Consider the following 20,640-nt stretch of genomic DNA (forward strand, 5'->3'; position numbering starts at 1 on the left):
ACACAGAGGTGTCAAACGTAAACATTTTTTTGTATGAAAAAAAAAGTTAAAATTACATTTACATTTACTTTGGTTTGGAAACACATTGCTCTGTCGCTCAAAAAGCTCATGATTTAGAAGTGGGTGTTTTTTTTGTTGGTTTTTTTTTTTCTTTTGGCACAGGAGCAACAATTTAAAAATTCTATATCTTTTAGATGCACCAAAGAACGGGAAAAAGATAATTAAAAAAAAGTTCCCTTTAAATAATGGCCCAGATACACCATTCACATGTTTTTTTTTATGTATTTGTCAAATGATGCATCATGTGAATAGTGCTTCAACAGAAAAACATCACTTGTACCTGCTTATTAAGCTACTCTTACTCTAAAACAAATATACTTTTTTTTTTTATTATCAATGAACAACTCTAGACATATGCCTCTAAATAAATGTTCTGGGTAAAAATGGCAACACATATTTCACAGATAGATTCCAACACAAAAATTCTTTGAAAAAAACGGCAAAACATGCAGAACCACTTATTCAATCAAAGTCATTTTTGATGTTTTTCACTTTTTCCCCCTAAAAGATGTTTTATAAGAGTGTGATTAATGCTAACACATCAGTCTATCATGCTCGTTCATCCATAATTTTGGTTTATTTTCTTGCAAGATGATCATGTTATTAAATTCAGTTTTGTAATAAAAAAAAGAAAAAAAAAAAGAATCTCTCTATAATTGTAACCGTGCATGGAGGTTGCAAATGTTGATCAGAAAATAACGAAGAACAAGGGAATGAGCTTGATAAAAACATAATTTATGCTTACCAGACACATTCCTTTCCTTCCGGATAGGGAGAGTCCACGGATTCATTACTTACAGTTGGGAAACACAACACCTGGCCACCAGGAGGAGGCAAAGACACCCCAGCCAAAGGCTCAAATATCCCTCCCACTTCTTCATTACCCCAGTCATTCTGCCGAGGGAACAAGGAAAAGTAGACGAGTATAAATGGTGCCAGAAGAATAAAATAAATAATAGGGGACCGCCCATAGATAAGAAAAAGTGTGCAGGGGCCGTGGACTCTTCTATCCGGAAGGAAACAAATTTATCTTGTAAGCATAAATTATGTTTTCCTTCCTAAGATAGGGAGAGTCCACAGCTTCATTCCTTACTGTTGGGAAAACTATACCCAAGCTCCAGAGGACACTGAATGAATAACGGGAGGGAATAAAAAGGAAGAGGCAGACCCTATTCTGCGGGCACCACAGGCTGCAAAACTTTTCTCCTGAAAGCTGCTTCACCCAAAGCAAAAACATCAAACTTGTAAAAGTTTGAAAAAGTATGTAAGGAGGACCAGGTACCCGCCTTACAAATCTGATCCATAGAGGCCTCGTTCTTAAAGGCCCAAGAGGAAGCCACTGCTCTAGTGGAATTAGCTGTTATCCTCTCAGGAGGACGATGTCCCGCTGTCTAATAAGCTAAGCAGATGACACTCCTTAACCAAAAAGATAGGGAAGTCGAAGTAGCCTTCTGCCCCTTACGCTTCCCCAAATAGACAACAAACAAAGAGGAAGATTGTCTAAACTCCTTAGTAGCCTGAAGATACAACTTCAAGGCGCGAACCACATCCAAATTGTGAAGTAAGCATTCCTTCGATGAAGAAGGATTAGGACACAAGAAAGGAACCACAATCTCCTGATTGATGTTGCGATCTGACACAACCTTAGGAAGAAAACCTAATTTAGTACGTAAAACTGCCTTATCTGCATGAAAAATCAGATAAGGGGGCTCACATTGCAAAGCAGAGATCTCAGAAACTCTGTGTGCGGAGGCAATAGCCAATAAAAAGAGAACCTTCCAAGATAACAATTTAATGTCAACGGAATGCAGAGGCTCAAACAGAACCTGTTGCAAAACCCGAAGAACAGGATTTAGGCTCCAAGGAGGAGCCCCAGATCTGAACACAGGACTGATCCTAATCTGAGCCTTAACAAAGGACTGCACGTCTGGAAGCTCAGCCAGTCTCTTGTGCAATAAAACCAACAGGGCCGAAATCTGTCCCCTCAGGGAACTAGCAGAAGGGCCCTTCTCCAGCCCATCCTGGACAAAAGATAAGATCCTGGCAATCTTAACTCTGTGCCAGGAAAAACCACACTCTTCACACCAGAATAAGTAGGTCCTCCACACCTTGCGGTAGATACGCTGAGTAACTGGTTTACAAGCTCGAATAAGAGTAACAATGTCACTCTCAGAGAAACCACTCTTGGCAAAGACTAAGCGTTCAATCTCCACACAGCAAGCCTCAGACAATCTAGATCAGTGGTTCTCAACCTAAGTGACCACAAGGCCCAGGAAATTTTAGCCGGACCTGTCCAGGGCCCGGTAAGCATCGGGGGTGGGTTGGAGTAGGTTTGGAAGAAATTACAGCTAGACATTATGTGACATAAAACTTTATTAATACCAACAAAGCTATAGAAATATTACAATATCAACAGGCATAAAAAGAATAAATATTATGCCTAAATGTGTAACAAAAAGGTTAATTAATGTGACTTTTGCTGACACTTTTCCTTTATTAGTTTGTCCAACTGCGGTTTCAGATTAGTAACAGACAGTCTCAAACAATCCTGAAGATGAAGCCTGTTTCTTTGTTTTGTTTTTAAAAGTGTCATGGTATATATATATATACAAAAACACACATATATATACTGTACACACACGCAAACACACATACATATATATGAGTATAATATATGTATACATACAGACACATAAATATATAAAAAATACATTGGTGTACAGTGGGTAATGGGTTAATTATATAATACATCATTGGTGTTAGTGTGATCCATATTATTACATTGGTGTACAGGGGGTTCATTACTTAACAATTCATTGGTGTCAGTGGGATCTATATATATATATATGTGACAGGGGGTTAATTATAACAAACAAAATGTATATATATAAATTGGTGTACAGTGGGTTAATTAATTGGTGTCAGTGGGATGGATATATATATATATATATATATATATATATATATACACACACACACACACATATATATATATATTTATATATATATATACATATATATATATATATGTGTGACAGGGGGTTAATTATAACAAACAAAATGCATTGGTGTCGGTGGGTTCATAATAATAAAATATAGTCATTGGTGTCAGTGGCCTCCCTATTTGCCTCCCTATTAATCTAATTATGCATTGGTGTCAGTGGCCTCCCTAACTATGGAATTATGCATTGGTGTCAGTGGGTTACTAACCTGTCAGCTGCCCGTCGCTGAATGCCCGTCCTTCACACACGCTCCCCGCCGGCCGCCGCTACACAGCGGAACAGCGCACAAGCGGACATGCGCAGTGGTGCCGCAGTGGGCCTGTCAGAGTTAGAGTGAGTGGCGGTCGGGTCGCGGCCCACCAGCAGGGCCGTTGCGGCCCGGCAGTGGGCCGCGGCCCGGCTGTTGAGAATCACGGATCTAGATTATGATGAACAAATGGACTTTGCATCAGCAGGTATATGCAACAAGGTAACTTCCACGGAGGAGATGAGGACATCCCTACTAGATCCGTCAACCACGTCCTTCGCGGCCACGATGGAGAAATCAGGATTACTGATACCCGCTCCTGCTTGATGCGGGCCACCACTTGAGGAAGAAGCAGTAATGGAGGAAAAAGATATATGAGTTTGAACCTCCAGCGCACTGCTAGTGCATCTATTAGATCCGCTTTGTGATCCCTTGACCCGTACCTGGGTAGCTTGGCATTGAGACAGGAAGCAATGAGATCTATCACTGGCATCCCCCACTTGCTGCATATCTCTGCAAACACCTCGGGATGGAGAGACCATTCCTCTGGAAGGGAGAATTGCCTGCTGAGAAAATCCGCCTCCCAGTTGTCCACACCCGGAATGTGGATAGCTGACAGCGAACAGCTGTGGGCCTCTGCCCACTCCAGAATCTGAGATACTTCCTTCATCGCCAAGGAACTTCTCGCCCCCCCCCCCCTGATGGTTGATGTAAGCCACCAAGGTTATATTGTCCGTTTGGAAACTTATGAACTGGGACGAACCCCTGTGCCTTCCTGGCACCCAAAACAGCTCCCCATCTGAATAGGTTTGCGTCCGCAGTCACAATCTCCCAGGATGGTCTTAAGAAGCATGTCCCTCGGCACAGATGATCTGGACAGAGCTACTGAGAGAGCGATTCTCTCGACCGGCTGTCTAATACAATTTGTTGAGACAGATCTGAATGATCGCCATTCCACTGCCTCAGCATGCATAGTTGTAAAGGTCTGAGACAGACCTGGCGAAAGGAATGATGTCCATGCAGGACACCATGAGACCAATCACCTCCATATATTGAGCCACAGAGGGACTCAAGGAGGTCCAAAGGGCAAGACATGCCGAAGTTAGTTTGTAACATCTCTGGTGTATTAGAAATATCCTCATGGATATGGAATCTATTATAGTGCCCAGGAAATCCACCCTGGTATTTGGGATAAGAGAACTCTTTTCCAAGTTTATCTTCCATCCATGTGATCGAAGAAGACTGAGAAGGGACTCCGAGAATTTTTCTGCAAGATGAAAGGATGGTGCTTGCACCAGAATATTGTCCAATATGGGGCTACTGCAATACCCTGAGTTCTGGCAACGACTAGAAGAGCCCACAAAACCTTTGTAAAGATTCTAGGAGCAGTAGTTAGGCCAAACTGAAGGGCAATGAACTGGAAGTGCTAGCTAGTCCAGGAATGCAAACATCAGGAACTAAAAGTGTTCCCTGTGGACTGGCACATGAAGGTAAGCATCCTTCAGATCTATAGTGGTCATAAACTGGCCTTTCTGAATTAAAGGAAGGATGGACCTTATCGTCTCCATCTTGAAGGAAGGGATACTGAGAAATTTGTTTAAGCACTTTAGGTCCAGAATTGGGCGTAATGTTCCCTCCTTCTTTGGGACCATGGAATAAAACCCCAAACCTCTTTCTTCGATAGGCACCGGGGCAACAACTCCTAAGGAGGATAGATCCTGAACGCACCTTAGAAAGGCATCCCTCTTTTCTGGTCTGGTAGACAGATTCGAGAGAAGGAATCTGCCCCTTGGAAGATGATATTTGAAGCCTATCTTGTATCCCTGAGATACCACCTCCAGGACCCCCGATCCTGTACGTCCTTGAACCAGGCATCTGAAAAAAGAGACAGTCTGCCCCCTACGCGATCTGATCCCGGATCGGGGGCCGTCCCTTCATGCCAATTTGTTTTCGGCGGGCTTCTTATTCTGCTTGGATTTATTCCAGAACTGAGCCGGCTTCCAAGTACTCTTGGGTTGCTCGAGCTTGGAGGACGATTGTTGTCAGTGGGATTTGTCAGAACGAAAGGAACGAAAATTAGAAGATTGTCGTCCCTTAGACTTGTTCTTCTTATCTTGCGGTCGGAAGGCAACCTTGCCTCCGGTAACCAAAGAAATAATGGAGTTCAGGCCTGGACCAAATAAAATAATTCCCTTGAAGGGAAGAGAAAGGAGTCTGGACTTAGAAATCATATCCACAGGCCAAGACTTCAACCAGAGCGCCCGGTGGGCTAGGACTGCAAAGCCAGAGGCCTTTGCATTTATGCAAATGATTTGCATGTTTGCATCACAGATAAAAGAATTAGCAATTCTCAGAGCTTTAATTCTGTCTTTAATATCCTTCTAGGGGAGACTCCACCTCAATGGGTTCCGACAAAGTCGCACCAGTAGGTAGCCACTGTGGCAACTGCAGCTGTCGGATAAAACAAAAATCCTGTATGTTGAAACATCTTTCTCAGAAAGGTTTCTATTTTCTTATCCATCGGCTCTCTGAACGAAGAACTATCCTCAAGAGGTATAGTAGCACATTTAGCAAGCGTAGAGATAGCACCATCCACCTTACGAATGGAGCCTCACAAATCCAGTTGAGAGTCTGGGACCGGGAACAACTTTTTAAAAGTAGACGAGGGGGAAAAGGAAGAACCAATTCTTTCCCATTCGTTCTTAATAATGTTCGCCATCTTAACCTGGCACATGAAAAGGCAAAGGAACGTTCCTGTCTTCGTAAAATCTCTGTCTAATTTAGGTAGCATAGGTTCTTCAGGCAGCGTGGCCTCCAGAACCTCTAATGTAGACAGAACCTCCTTTAATAAAAAACGCAAGTCCTCAATTTTAAATCTAAAGGACGGTTCCTCCACAGCAGGAGGCTTAGACGCTAAGGACTCCGACCCAGAGAGTTCACCCTCTGAAGCTACAGATGTTAACTCATCATCGGATAACTGGGACGTAATAGCTAAATTTGAAGAATATTTAGTTGACACCGGGTCAGGAGAGCTGTTTAACCTTTCTCTTGCGTTTGTTAGAGCGATGGTCGCAGACACCGCCGTTTGTAACTGTGCAGCAAAGTCTGCAAGAAGAAGGCCCCTTCCATATGGAGGATTAGATGTGCTACGGGGAACTACATGTGGAGTGGATAATGTATCAAGGGTAGTAATCTCACAGGATGCCGAGTCCTGAGAGGTAGACGGTTCAGAGGGACTAAGAGCCTTAGCAGGCTTGTCTCCCTTTTTAGACTTTATAACGGTGTTAAGGCATGTGGAACATAATTGAGTGGGCGGGAAAACCACGGCCGTCTCACAATATAAACAGGTATGATTTAGTACAGAAGGAGTACCTTCTAACATGTCAGAGTCCTCCATAGCTCAGATTATACCCACAGAAGGACACAAATAAAAATGTTTTTTTTTATTATAGAAAACTGCACCTTTATACTCCCAATGGCTGAGGCACTCACCACCTCCTAGACCCAGACAGTTAACAGAGGAAATGCTCTCCTCAGGTTCATGTCTCAGCTGGAATGGAGGAAATGAACATAGACCACACCGTGTCACATTGAGTGCAAGACAGTACTTCCCCTGGTATTACAAGTACAGCAAGTAATAGGAGCTGTGCAACACTTTCAAAAAAGAAAGTGAAACCTGTTTGTTCCAGACATAAAAACACAGTCTATCAGCCCAGGAAAAAATCACAGCAGCATGTAAATAATTAATACACTGATTAATTAGCCCCGACTGTTCAATAAACCCCCTTCAGAGGATATTAACCCTGGATCCTATCAAGGTGCAAAGGAGCCACACTGTGACCCTGTTATAGCGTTTTATGTGTAAAAATTTAAACAATCTTATCTCCAGGATCCATGCTGTGGAACAGAACACAGCCTCTCAAGTGTGACAGTCTTATAGCAGCACTCCTGACATGGACTTGAGTGAGAGAAAGCAGGCAGTCAAACTTGTCAACACTGACTGCTTAGGAGCAGTTAGCAGTAGTCTGGATGGCTTTGCAGAAAAACTTTCCCTGCATCTCCAGACTCTAACTTTCATCAATACGCTCACTGAGAGCAGGGGCAAAACTACAGGGGGTGCAGAGGTCGCAATTGCGACGCAAGGGTGGGGGCCCAGCTTCAAAAAACATTGACCTGCCACTGCCTGCACTGATATCATGTGAGTGTGACATGATGCTTCACTAGTGTCTCTGACTACAGGGGTCAGGGGTTAGTCTTTCTGTTTAACTCATTGGTGTTTGTGTGTGTGTGTGTGTGTGTGTGTGTGTGTGTATATGTGTGTGTGTGTGTGTGTGTGTGTGTGTGTGTATGTATGCTTGTGGGACCAGCAAATTACAGACCTTGTTACGACAGCATGGGGGAGGGGGTAAACAGTGTCCCTATACAGTACTACTATATACAGTATGGGGGGGCTGGACTATGTCACAGACTACTGTGGTCACTTTATAAAGTACTGTGGCAGGTAGGGTCAGGCCAGCCATCTCACCGGCAGATTCCAGACTGTGTCACTGACTCACTATATACAGTACTGGTGGGTTAACAGAGTCACTATATACAGTAATAGGGGGTCAGACCATCTCACAGACAGTGGGCACAGGGTACATCCTTTTGCAGACATGTAATCTGATTAACTTGTTTTCTGTGTTAAATGTAAAAAAAAAAAAAAAAAAGATATGTATCAAATTCACTTTTTTTGGGGGGAGGTGGGGGTGTGGGGGATGCCCTTCTTAGATTCTTGCACCTGGGCCCTGTGGTTTCTAGTTACGCCTCTGATTGAGAGGTTGACATGACTACTTAAAATTCCAGTCCTATCTCTAAGGGCAGATACCCTTTTTCAGGACTAAATTTTCTGACACTTCTCTGCCACCTCCTAACATGACGAAAGGCAAAGAATGACTAGGGTAATGAGGAAGTGGGAGGGATATTTGAGCCTTTGGTTGTGGTGTCTTTGCCTCCTCCTGGTGGCCAGGTGTTGTGTTTCCCAACAGTAAGGAATTAAGCCGTGAACTCTCCCTATCTTAGGAAGGAAAACGCAAATGCTTTTCTTGATAAGTAAATATGTTTCTGTTACAACTTTGAGTGTGAAAAGGACTTGCAAACATTTTGTTAATTATGTATTACAGCTGTCCTTCAAAAACTTAATTACTAATTGCTGAAAGGCAATGAGATTCAATTTGCATATGTACATGCAAGCATGAAATATGCAAAAATATGATTTTAATTAGTATGCAATAATATGAAGGGATACAAATCAAACTGGCATGTTATAAGATTTTTAACATTAAACACTGAATTCATCTGGACATATCCGCTTTAATGGATGTTGATGCATTTAGAAATCTTTAAATCATTAAAAGCTGAAATCCAATGTTTTCCACTGTTCTATTGCTAATGTCTTTTTGTTTGATCATCAAATTATTTTGGCAATGGGTTTTTAACAACAGAATGTAGTCATTTTATGTAAAGAAAACATAAAATATAAATAAAAGCAATTTTTTTAAAAATATATTTTATACAGTGTTCTTTTTCTACAGTTTGGTATAAATGAGCAAGTATGATATTTAGCACTTTTATCTAAGCTTCCACCATTAGCAGATTCAGCCAGACATACTGCAGTTATGACTTCCTTTACATAGCTAATCACACTTGATTCACATTAAAGGGATGTAAAAGTGCAAACAAAATGGTATAATGTGTTAAGTTTAGTTTATAATTACACTATTTATTGTAGAGTTAAAATTAGCTCCAAAGCAACAATGCACTACTGAGGGCTAGCTCTGGTAAGCCAAAATGAAGACACTTTTGGGTGTAGCCAGCAATATATATACATAATAACATAGTAGATGAGGTTGTAATGAGACAGAAGTCCATCAAGTTCAGTCTATACAGAGACTACCTGATTTACACTGAAGAAACTGACAATTAAACTTACATTAAACAATTACAAAACCTTCCCCTATTTAACACAAACAATTATATCCCTGAATTCTGTTTCCTACAGTAAACAGTGCCAGTTTGGCTATCTAACCTCTCCTCATAGTTTAAATCCTCCATTCCCCTTATTAGTTCTGTGGCCCTTTTCTGAATTCTAATTCTGCAATGTTCCTTTTTAAAATTGGTCCCCAGATCTACCCTTCATACACCAGGGATTTATACAGCAAAAAAAAAAAATGTTTTCTCTCCTTGCTACTCCTATTAATACATGCAATCAGCAGCTAACTCCCAGTAGTGCATTGCTCATCCTAAGCCTACCTAGATATGCTTTTCAACAAAGTACCAAGAGAATAAAGTACAAATTGACAATAGAAGCAATGTTACTTTGATGGAATTTTATATCTGGTTTAGTCTGTTATTAGTTGCTAGATTGCTTGCTACACGCATATGTCTACACACATATGTCTTTTGTCATTAGCTCACCCATTTTGTGCAGCTATGTCCCATTAGTGCATTGCTGCATTGGAGCCGACTTTAACCATGAGTTTAAACCATTTGCAGGTGTTAAGCACACAGTTATATGCAGCGACAGTACAATTATATCACTTTAAGGATAAATATTTCCTATTTGATTTATCACCTGACCAAATGATGAATGATTGGCATTAGGACTATTCTGAATGATGTAGGAGACATAAGGAAAATCACTCACAAACTAAAAACTTTGTTTTCATTAAGGGCCAGATTACAAGTGGAGCACCAATTTATTGTGTGCTCGCAAACGAGCAAATTTGGCCGTTTGTGGGCACGCAATAAATAACCAGCTTGCAATGGCAGTTCGTGCTCAGAAAATTAAATAGAGATCAGATCCATGGTTAATTTTCTAAAAGTCCTCCAATTGGCCCCAAATTTCAATATAGTAATCTTAGTTAAAAAAATAAAAAAGGTAGCATCTTTATTTTTTTATAGAGTAACTGCAAAAAGCAGGTATAAGGGGCTAAAAGTGGCGGCTGAGCGATGTTTGAAAAAAGCGGCACTGAAACGTGCCTTTAAACAGCGTTCTATGGGAACTGTGTGATCCCTGTAAATATATATGTATATGAATATATACTGTACATATTATGTATATGAATATATGCATATATATATCTATGTGTTTATATGTGTATATTAACCATTCAAAAGTGGCCTTTGTCTCTCTATAACATTGTGCACCAAGTCTGTCATTCTGTGTCACATATTACATTTATATATTGCAAGATATTTTTCCTCTCTCACATATTGCCTAATGTGGTCAGTTGATGTGATGTAAAGCACCTTCTAGTGGTGAATCATTTTGTAAAAAAAAGGGACTTATAAACAGACCTAAGGCTTCAGAAATATAACCACCAAGAGCATACATATTCCCTTGTATGCGGTTTCCTTGGGTGATCGACTAAATATATGTCTTTATGATTCAAATATTTTACTAGGCTAATTGATTACTTGCAATAACTGTTAACCATGTTTTCATGTCTCAACTGTCTTGCTATGAAAAATCTACATACTTATGGGTTTGTAGGAGAAGAACAGAGTTCTTTATGTCTGTGTTCAAGTCAATGTGTTTTGATTGGACGGTAAGATTTACATTCAGTGTAATACAAGCTCAAGGCACTAAAATAGCAATGCATTGCTGATGCAGAATAGCATTAGGAGATGCCATTTATTAGTTATGGATCTCTAAGGAGAGAATGATCCGCTTATAATACCTGCCCCGCGGTCAATCTATCTCATGTTTTTTAAAGAAATGGAATGTAGCTTAATCCTATGTGGTTTTATGCATTGTGAATCAGCAAGAGATTTTTCTAATTGATTTTGTTTAAGAACAAAACATTTTTTAAATCCCTGCATTGTAACCTCAACTCCTATGTATTTACTCTCTCTGGTTGTTATAAACATATCCCTAACAAACAGTTTTTCCCTATTTGTCTAAATGTGTAGGAAGATCTGTATGATATTAAAATCTCTTAAATGAACAGTGTAGTGTAAAAAATAAAATGCTCAATTTTGAGTGTTTAATTTCTCCTAAAAGATTTTTAGACCACATAGGTGTACTCCTGGATCATTCTGTTAAAGGGACAGTCTAGTCAAAATTAAACTTTCATGATTCAGACAAGGCATGCAATTTTAAACAACTTTCCAATTTACTTTTATAATCACATTTTCTTTGTTCTTTTGATATTCTTTGTTTAAAGCTAAACCTTGGTAGGCTCATATGCTAATTTCTAAGACCTTGAAGGCGGCTCTTATCTCAGTGCATTTTGACAGTTTTTTCACAACTAGAAGGCATTAGTTCATGTGTGCCATATAGATAACCATTGTGCTCACTCCTGTGGAGTTAATTATGAGTAAGCACTGACTGCCTAAAATGCATGTCTGTCAAAAGAACTGAGAAAAGGGAGCAGTCTGCAGAGGCTTAGATACAAGAGCATACACATGTATGCATGCTTCTCATATGCTCAATGCAGTGTCGCCAAGCTTGCCCTTTGGGCAGGGCAAAGGGTGCACCTGCCCCAGGTCTCGTGCTTTGGGGGACTATGTACTGCCTGGGGTGAGGGTATGAGAAGGTGCAATCTACATCCTGTATTATGAAGAAGTGTTTATGGTGCCAGAAGGTGTAATATTTAGCGTTATTCTCTATATAGGACACACCAAAATGTTGGGACAGGAATAGGCCATACAGGGGGAGGAGAATATCCGGGATGAGTTGAGAAGCCCTACAAATTTGTCTTGTCCAGGGCAGGAGTAACTAATAGTTCAATAAAGAAAGCTCTTCTGAAATAGAACAAATTTTTAACTATAATGTCCATTTAACTCTGACTGGTACAATTGCAAAGAGAAAACCTTTCTGGTATTATGTCCCCAATGTGAGTCACAGATTTTATACTACACTTTGTTGGAGAGGTTGTGGGGTGCTTTAAGTTTTTTTTTTTTTTTTTAATTTAGGACTTTTGTGCTTTGCTATTTTTGAAGATATGTATTAATGGGTTATGTATAGGGGATGCTAACAGAAGGGTGTATCATTGTAGGGGTAACATTTTCTGTAGAAACAGTTAAATTGGATAAATTCTATTATCAAATTTGCTTTGTTCCCATGGTATTCTTTGTTGAAGTCATACCTAGGTAGGTGTCTCGAGCACTACATGGCAGGAAAAATTGTTGCCATCTAGCACACCTGCAAATGGATAACATTCTTGCAAAACTGCTGCCATATAGTGCTCCAGACATATGCATTCTCCTTATCTGACTGCTTTTCAACAAAGGATACTGAAAGAACAAAGAAAATAAGATAATTAAATTAGAAAGTCGTTTATAAATGCACCTGAATCTTGAAATAAAATTTATTTGGGGTTTTACTTTTAACTGAGGTATGGAAGACCCGGACAGCAGCATTTAGGGTTAAAAGTAGTTTGGGGGCTGATATGGTAGAGAAACATAATTTATGCTTACCTGATAAATTTATTTCTCTTGTAGTGTATCCAGTCCACGGATCATCCATTACTTATGGGATATTAACTCCTCCCCAACAGGAAGTGCAAGAGGATTCACCCAGCAGAGCTGCTATATAGCTCCTCCCCTAACTGCCATTACCAGTCATTCGACCGAAAACATGCAGAGAAAGGAAAACCATAGGGTACAGTGGTGACTGTAGTTTAATGGAAAAATTACCTGCCTTAAAGTGACAGGGCGGGCCGTGGACTGGATACACTACAAGAGAAATAAATTTATCAGGTAAGCATAAATTATGTTTTCTCTTGTTAAGTGTATCCAGTCCACGGATCATCCATTACTTATGGGATACCAATACCAAAGCTAAAGTACACGGATGACGGGAGGGACAGGCAGGCTCTTTATACGGAAGAAACCACTGCCTGAAGAACCTTTCTCCCAAAAACAGCCTCCGAAGAAGCAAAAGTGTCAAATTTGTAAAATTTGGAAAAAGTATGAAGAGAAGACCAAGTTGCAGCCTTGCAAATCTGTTCAACAGAAGCCTCATTCTTAAAGGCCCAAGTGGAAGCCACAGCTCTAGTAGAATGTGCTGTAATTCTTTCAGGAGGCTGCTGTCCAGCAGTCTCATAGGCTAACCGTATTATGCTACGAAGCCAAAAGGAGAGAGAGGTAGCCGAAGCTTTTTGACCTCTCCTCTGACCAGAATAAACGACAAACAGGGAAGACGTTTGTCGAAAATCCTTAGTTGCCTGTAGATAAAATTTCAGGGCACGGACTACATCTAGATTGTGTAGCAGACGTTCCTTTTTCGAAGAAGGATTAGGACACAAAGATGTAACCACAATCTCTTGATTGATATTCCTGTTAGTGACCACCTTAGGTAGGAACCCAGGTTTAGTACGCAGAACTACCTTGTCTGAATGAAAAATCAGATAAGGAGAATCACAATGTAAGGCAGATAACTCAGAGACTCTTCGAGCCGAGGAAATCGCCATTAAAAACAGAACTTTCCAAGATAACAACTTGATATCAATGGAATGAAGGGGTTCAAACGGAACCCCCTGTAAAACATTAAGAACTAAGTTCAAACTCCATGGTGGAGCAACAGTTTTAAACACAGGCTTGATCCTAGCTAAAGCCTGACAAAAAGCTTGAACGTCCGGAACTTCTGACAGACATTGTGTAAAAGAATGGACAGAGTTGAAATCTGTCCCTTTAAGGAACTAGCGGATAAACCCTTTTCTAAACCTTCTTGTAGAAAAGACAATATCCTCGGAATCCTAACCTTACTCCATGAGTAACTCTTGGATTCGCACCAATATAAGTATTTGCGCCATATCTTATGGTAAATCTTTCTGGTAACAGGCTTCCTAGCCTGTATTAAGGTATCAATAACTGACTCAGAAAAACCACGTTTTGATAAAATCAAGCGTTCAATTTCCAAGCAGTCAGCTTCAGAGAAATTAGATTTTGATGTTTGAAGTGACCCTGGATCAGAAGGTCCTGTTTCAGAGGTAGCGACCAAGGTGGACAGGATGACATGTCCACTAGATCTGCATACCAAGTCCTGCGTGGCCATGCAGGCGTTATTAGAATCACTGATGCTCTCTCCTGTTTGATTCTGGCAATCAATCGAGGAAGCATCGGGAAGGGTGGAAACACATAAGCCATCCCGAAGGTCCAAGGTGCTGTCAAAGCATCTATCAGAACCGCTCCCGGATCCCTGGATCTGGACCCGTAACGAGGAAGCTTGGCATTCTGTCGAGACGCCATGAGATCTATCTCTGGTTTGCCCCAACGTCGAAGTATTTGGGCAAAGACCTCCGGATGAAGTTCCCACTCCCCCGGATGAAAAGTCTGACGACTTAAGAAATCCGCCTCCCAGTTCTCCACTCCCGGGATGTGGATTGCTGACAGGTGGCAAGAGTGAGACTCTGCCCAGCGAATTATCTTTGATACTTCCATCATTGCTAGGGAGCTTCTTGTCCCTCCCTGATGGTTGATGTAAGCTACAGTCGTGATGTTGTCCGACTGAAACCTGATGAACCCCCGAGTTGTTAACTGGGGCCAAGCCAGAAGGGCAATGAGAACTGCTCTCAATTCCAGAATGTTTATTGGTAGGAGACTCTCTTCCTGATTCCATTGTCCCTGAGCCTTCAGAGAATTCCAGACAGCGCCCCAACCTAGTAGGCTGGCGTCTGTTGTTACAATTGTCCAGTCCGGCCTGCTGAATGGCATCCCCCTGGACAGATGTGGCCGAGAAAGCCACCATAGAAGAGAATTTCTGGTCTCTTGATCCAGATTCAGAGTAGGGGACAAGTCTGAGTAATCCCCATTCCACTGACTTAGCATGCACAATTGCAGCGGTCTGAGATGTAGATGTGCAAAGGGTACTAGGTCCATTGCTGCTACCATTAAGCCGATCACCTCCATGCATTGAGCTACTGACGGGTGTTGAATGGAATGAAGGACACGGCATGCATTTTGAAGCTTTGTTAACCTGTCTTCTGTCAGGTAAATCTTCATTTCTACAGAATCTATAAGAGTCCCCAAGAAGGGAACTCTTGTGAGTGGAAAGAGAGAACTCTTCTTTTCGTTCACCTTCCATCCATGCGACCTTAGAAATGCCAGTACTAACTCTGTATGAGACTTGGCAGTTTGAAAGCTTGAAGCTTGTATCAGAATGTCGTCTAGGTACGGAGCTACCGCAATTCCTCGCGGTCTTAGTACCGCCAGAAGAGCACACAGAACCTTTGTGAAGATTCTCGGAGCCGTAGCCAATCCGAATGGAAGAGCTACAAACTGGTAATGCCTGTCTAGAAAGGCAAACCTTAGATACCGGTAATGATCTTTGTGAATCGGTATGTGAAGGTAAGCATCCTTTAAATCCACTGTGGTCATGTACTGACCCTTTTGGATCATGGGTAAAATTGTCCGAATAGTTTCCATTTTGAACGATGGAACTCTTAGGAATTTGTTAGGATCTTTAAATCCAAGATTGGCCTGAAAGTTCCCTCTTTTTTGGGAACCACAAACAGATTTGAGTAAAACCCTTGTCCTTGTTCCGACCGCGGAACCGGATGGATCACTCCCATTAATAAAAGATCTTGTACGCAGCGTAGAAACGCCTCTTTCTTTATTTGGTTTGTTGACAACCTTGACAGATGAAATCTCCCTCTTGGGGGAGAGAATTTGAAGTCTAGAAGGTATCCCTGAGATATGATCTCTAACACCCAGGGATCCTGGACATCTCTTGCCCAAGCCTGGGCGAAGAGAGAAAGTCTGCCCCCCACTAGATCCGTTCCCGGATCGGGGGCCCTCGATTCATGCTGTCTTAGGGGCAGCAGCAGGTTTCCTGGCCTGCTTGCCCTTGTTCCAGGACTGGTTAGGTCTCCAGCCTTGTCTGTAGCGAGCAACAGCTCCTTCCTGTTTTGGTGCAGAGGAAGTTGATGCTGCTCCTGCTTTGAAATTACGAAAGGAACGAAAATTAGACTGTCTAGCCTTAGGTTTGGCTCTGTCTTGAGGCAGGGCATGGCCTTTACCTCCTGTAATGTCAGCGATAATTTCTTTCAACCCAGGCCCGAATAAGGTCTGCCCTTTGAAAGGTATATTAAGCAATTTAGATTTAGAAGTAACGTCAGCTGACCAGGATTTTAGCCACAGTGCTCTGCGTGCCTGAATGGCGAATCCGGAATTCTTAGCCGTAAGTTTAGTTAAATGTACTACGGCATCTGAAATAAATGAGTTAGCTAACTTAAGGGCTTTAAGCTTGTGTGTAATCTCATCTAATGGAGCTGATTCAAGTGTCTCTTCCAGAGACTCAAACCAAAATGCTGCTGCAGCCGTGACAGGCGCAATGCATGCAAGAGGTTGCAATATAAAACCTTGTTGAACAAACATTTTCTTAAGGTAACCCTCTAACTTTTTATCCATTGGATCTGAAAAGGCACAGCTATCCTCCACCGGGATAGTGGTACGCTTAGCTAAAGTAGAAACTGCTCCCTCCACCTTAGGGACCGTTTGCCATAAGTCCCGTGTGGTGGCGTCTATTGGAAACATCTTTCTAAATATCGGAGGGGGTGAGAACGGCACACCGGGTCTATCCCACTCCTTAGTAACAATTTCAGTAAGTCTCTTAGGTATAGGAAAAACGTCAGTACTCGCCGGTACCGCAAAATATTTATCCAACCTACACATTTTCTCTGGTATTGCAACTGTGTTACAATCATTCAGAGCCGCTAACACCTCCCCTAGTAATACACGGAGGTTTTCCAGCTTAAATTTAAAATTTGAAATATCTGAATCCAGTTTGTTTGGATCAGAACCGTCACCCGCAGAATGAAGCTCTCCGTCCTCATGTTCTGCAAATTGTGACGCAGTGTCTGACATGGCCCTAATATTATCAGCGCACTCTGTTCTCACCCCAGAGTGATCACGCTTACCTCTTAGTTCTGGTAATTTAGCCAAAACTTCAGTCATAACAGTAGCCATATCCTGTAATGTGATTTGTAATGGCCGCCCAGATGTACTCGGCGCTACAATATCACGCACCTCCCGAGCGGGAGATGCAGGTACTGACACGTGAGGCGAGTTAGTCGGCATAACTCTCCCCTCGTTGTTTGGTGAAATATGTTCAATTTGTACAGATTGACTTTTATTTAAAGTAGCATCAATACAGTTAGTACATAAATTTCTATTGGGCTCCACTTTGGCTTTAGCACATATAGCACAGATATCTTCCTCTGAATCAGACATGTTTAACACACTAGCAAATAAACTAGCAACTTGGAAATACTTTTCAAGTAATTTACTATAATATGAAAACGTACTGTGCCTATAAGAAGCACAGAAAAAGTTATGACAGTTGAAAATTAATAAACTGAAAAGTTATAGCATCAAATCTTTGTAAAAAACACAATTTTAGCAAAGGATTGCTCCCATTAGCAAAGGATAACTAACCCTGATAGCAGAAAAAAAAAATAAAAAAAAAAAAAAAAAAAAATACAGAAATAAACGTTTTTTTTTTTTTTTTTATCACAGTCAACTACAATCTCACAGCTCTGCTGTGAGTGATTACCTCCCTCAAAACAAGTTTTGAAGACCCCTGAGTTCTGTAGAGATGAACCGGATCATGCAGGGAAGACAATAAACTTCTGACTGAATTTTTTGATGCGTAGCAAAAGCACCAAAAAAGGTCCCTCCCCCTCACACATAACAGTGAGAGAGATCAGTAAACTGTCATAAATTAAATAAAACGACTGCCAAGTGGAAAAAAATAGTGCCCAAAACATTTTTTCACCCAGTACCTCAGAAAATTAAACGATTTTACATGCCAGCAAAAAACGTTTAACATTAATAAATTGAGTGTTATTAAAAAGCCTGTTGCTAGTCCCTGCAAATTAGGCTAAAGTTTTATGCATACAGTATAATTCCAGTGAAGTGCCATTCCCCAGAATACTGAAGTGTAAAATATACATACATGACAGCCTGATACCAGTTGCTGCTACTGCATTTAAGGCTGAGTTTACATTATATCGGTATGGCAGAATTTTCTCATCAATTCCATTGTCAGAAAATAATAAGCTGCTACATACCTCTTTGCAGATTAATCTGCCCGCTGTCCCCTGATCTGAAGTTTACCTCTCCTCAGATGGCCGAGAATCAGCAATATGATCTTAACTACTCCGGCTAAAATCATAGAAAAACTCAGGTAGATTCTTCTTCAAATTCTACCAGAGAAGGAATAACACACTCCGGTGCTATTATAAAATAACAAACTTTTGATTGAAGGTATGAAACTAAGTATAATCACCACAGTCCTCTCACACATCCTATCTATTCGTTGGGTGCAAGAGAATGACTGGTAATGGCAGTTAGGGGAGGAGCTATATAGCAGCTCTGCTGGGTGAATCCTCTTGCACTTCCTGTTGGGGAGGATTTAATATCCCATAAGTAATGGATGATCCGTGGACTGGATACACTTAACAAGAGAAATAAGGTTTATTGTGATGTAGGAAATTGCTGTTAAAGGGACAGTCTAGTCAAAAGTAAACTTTCATGATTCAGACAGGGCCTGCCATTTTAAACAACTTTCCAATTTACTTTTATATTCAAAAAGTTTGAGTGCTAAGCACTTTCCCACCTGGGTTTTACAGACCCCCAAGACTTACACTGTTGGAAAGGCGATTACCTTTCCAACAGTGGGTCTTGGGGGTCTGTAGCTGCTTAGATACAGGCTTCTAAGCAGCATGCTCCCTACTCCTATACTTAACATTGTTAAGTATAAATAAAGTTGCGCGGTGACGTCATCACATCATTGCACGTGACGTCACCGTGCAGCACGTGAATCCCCGGTGATGTCTGTCACTCTACATGCACGATTGCCGGGGTAGGAGCAGTTAGGAGCCCCCAGATCTCCCTCAAGGTGGGAGAGTGCTCATGACGGCTCTGAGCCGTCATTATCACCAGAGTGAGAAACTCTGACGGCTCAGAGCCGTCATTAGCACTCAAAGGGTTAAAGGGAGGGGACATGAAACCCAACATTTTTCTTTTTCTTATTTTTCATGATTCAAATAGAGCATGTGATTTTAATAAACTTTCCAATTTACTTATTTTATCCAATTTGCTTCATTTTCATGGTATCCTTTTTGCAGGAGCAGATATGAACTACTGGGAGCTATCTTAAAACAATGAAAAGAGGCATTTATGTGCAGCCACAAATCAGCAGCTACCTCCCAGTAATTAATTGCTGCTCATGAGCCTATCTAGATATGCTTTTTAACTAAGGATACCAAGAGAATGAAGCAATGTATATAATAAAACAAATTGGAAAGTTGTTTAAAATCACATGCTCTGCCTGAATCATGAAAGAAAAAATGTAGGTTTCCTTTTAATCTACTGCTTTCAAGTGGCAGATGTATCATTGTCTGAATGAACAAGGTTCATGGGTAGCGAACCTGCCTGCCTGGGATCTCAAATTGTGCCTGTATTTATCATTACACAAGCAGACTTTCATGCAGAGCTCCCCCTTCTCTAGTGCAAACAATTGTGCGAGAGGAGGACTTGTCAATCACCCTGGTCGGATCAGTCCAGGGTAATTTTTATCTCCCACCACAGAGGTGGAAGAGACAGTTAAGGAAGCAGCAGTTTAAACTGAGTGAGTCTGATGCATTTAATGAGTGAGTCTGATGCATTCGATAAGGGCATATAACCCTTTGATAAATATGCCTCCAAGAGGAAAAGGCAGTATTAATTACAGAAGCAAAATGGATTTATTTATTTTTTATTTTACACAGTCTAGGTCAGTGATGGTGAACCACTCCAGGTGTTTCAGAACTGCATTTCTCATGATGCTTATGAATGCTGAAGTCCAGTCGAGCATCTTGGGAAATGTAGTTCCAAAACATCTGGAATGTCAAGGTTCGCCATCACTTGTCTAGGTCATTAAAATAGGTAACTTCCATGTCCCTTTAATATTTTTTTTTTTCACAGTGGCTTAAAGGGACATTAAACACCAACGTAAAATGTTAAAATAAATGTAGTAAAACAGCCTTGCAATAAACTTTAAATATTTATTTTCCTAATTTTTTGTATTTTAATTCTGAAAAAACATGAGCCTTTCAATTCATATTAAAAATTAAAAAAAAAAGACTCTAAAATTAGCACTGCTATATTCCACACAGTCATTGGTTGCACTCTCCAGTGACTCATTTATAACTGTCGCAAATTGGCCTCATCAGAGATGGAAACTTAGGTTACAACATGGTGGCAGCATTGCTTTAAAGACACTAAAACTTTAACATTTATTTTTTTCAATATTTAAACAACCAATATAATAAAAATTATTATTATAAAAAAAATCTGCATATT

The 20,640-nt window shown here is 40.9% G+C and overlaps 1 protein-coding gene across 1 annotated transcript in view; it reads right to left on the bottom strand.

The window, feature by feature from the left end:
* The window catches only part of ZNF407 (zinc finger protein 407), a 1,276,568-nt gene that overhangs the window by 612,631 nt on the left and 643,297 nt on the right, over positions 1–20,640 (bottom strand).

Source organism: Bombina bombina, chromosome 5 (genome assembly GCF_027579735.1).
Source record: "Bombina bombina isolate aBomBom1 chromosome 5, aBomBom1.pri, whole genome shotgun sequence".
Taxonomy (NCBI): Eukaryota; Metazoa; Chordata; class Amphibia; order Anura; family Bombinatoridae; genus Bombina; species Bombina bombina.